This window comes from Salvelinus namaycush, chromosome 34, assembly GCF_016432855.1.
Source record: "Salvelinus namaycush isolate Seneca chromosome 34, SaNama_1.0, whole genome shotgun sequence".
Classification (NCBI taxonomy): domain Eukaryota; kingdom Metazoa; phylum Chordata; class Actinopteri; order Salmoniformes; family Salmonidae; genus Salvelinus; species Salvelinus namaycush.
In genome coordinates, this window is record NC_052340.1 from 11,197,832 (window position 1) to 11,200,010 (window position 2,179).

Consider the following 2,179-nt stretch of genomic DNA (forward strand, 5'->3'; position numbering starts at 1 on the left):
AACCTAAATCCAAGCTGCCAAAATAGGGTGTATAAGATATGCTATGAGGCTATGAGGTAGATAGTGAACGGTACAGTGGATCTTTTTAAGATTTGTAGTTTGATTTGGTTGCTATGTTTCTCTTAAAAGACTGTACTGCAACAAGGTGAGTCTATTGTTAGCACATAGTGTCTGCAATGGCTGTTTGTGGCATTGAGTCTCTAACAAGTAATATACATTTGCAGTATATAAAACATAAACGACTAGCGAAACCTTTATAATAGTATGTGTACTGTACAATATGTCAACACCTTTGTTGACACCTCAGCGTTCAGATGCTTTTTCTCTTGTGCTTTTCGCCTTCAATACAATATTTTTCTATTGCTCTATCTATGTACAACGCCTCTATGTGGACAGCCTGTTTGTGAAATGAATAGCAAAAGAATGACCTGAGGGTTGGTGGAGACTCTGGGAAAGGTCAAACTCCCACCGTCACGCCTTCAGAATGAGTCTCTGCATGATTAGCTTCTCCAATCACGGGGCGTAATGTCAGGATCTCCATTTGCATGGAGATTGACCCATACCAGATGCATTTGATTCCCTTTGATCACAGAATACATTGTTGGAACAGTGATGTCGGAATTCATAAATCTTTTGGCCTTGACTTGGAGAAGGTTGTGCACTATGGATTTGACTCTCGGTTGCATGTGAGTTATCATTTGAAGGATTGTGCAATATGCAGGGCTTCTTGTAATTGCATATTCATCTGAATGTTCATACATCCGATAACGCAGAGTGTTTTCACACCTTAGTCCCTGTTCACCTCACAGACCGTACATAATGTCTGTGAGGATTTTAACCTTGTGTAGGATTTTAGCATTCAGAGGCTTCTTGCTGACCGTTATCTTTTTTTGCACATGGATTTTCTGCAAAGAATAAAATTAACTCTATTACATACAAGGCTTGAGGAAAACACATCTTGTGTGAAAACAAAAATTAATGCATATGTTTATTATTGTAGCATTCACTTCTGAGTTGTGTTTTCGCCTTGTGAGCATCTTGATGAGGGTAAATATCTCTGGCAACCTAGCTATGTTGACCAAATTGTTTTTGGGGTGTTTATTCCATGTATGAGGCAAAGTATTTGTGGAGGAACCATGATAGCTTTTGCCAAGCCAAATATTTAAGGAAAATCTGTTAACAGAGAACACATTAGTGTGACTGATGTTTTGGACACCAGTACTGCACAAACAATATGCTTATTTTGGCTTGGCATATAATCAATCTATACTGCTGGGAATCAAATAAAATAAACTTGCTCGCCATGCGATTGAATATTATCAGTTGGGACATTATCAGCACTGACGTCAGCATAAATATCTCATGACTCACTGGATAACATTTGACAACAGAGGAAACTTCACCAAATAAGCAGAGTTTTACACTAACAGCAAACCACATTTTTGCTGAATTCCAAATGTGTGCCTAGCCCATACTTCCTACGCATTCCTGTAGATCTGAAACAATTGGATAGCTGTGAATAATATGGCTAAAATTCCACCCAGCCTTTTACCTGATCCTGAACAGGATCAATCTGGTACTTCCAGCAATATCTTACAGTCATGCCAAGGCAATTGATTTGGAATTCAGTACTAGTTGAGGGCTTAACAAGGTTTCTCCCTCATCAGAAACCCTAAAAGGAGGTCAATCACCACTTTGAGCACACCAATGCCATTCTCTTTTATTATCTTTGCTGCCAGCTTGAGTTCTGCTGACAAACGGCTCATCAGGCCAAGATGTAATTCATTGTGTTCCTCCTGTGATATATTGCTGAGTGCGGGTGCCGTATCCTTTTTCCTGCATATCATGCATTTCGCTGCCAGGAGCTCGCGTATGACGCCGATGTCAAGGTAAATTATGCATCCACTCTTTTTTTTTTTCCCACAAAGAGAATGAAATTAATCAGCACACACCGTCGGTGGGCGTGTTCATTAATGTTCCCTTTTCCCTTTTGACACGGGCCATAGTAAGTTAGGTAATAGTATGATCTCAGGGGTGAGGATGCCTCATTGATCACCCAAAGTTCAGTAATGGTCCTAGAACCATTTGTGTTTATAATCAGGTTACCCTTCACAGTTCATGAAGAATCATGCCTTGCAGAGTTCAATAATGATGAACCCTTTTTACCTGGAATTGCTTT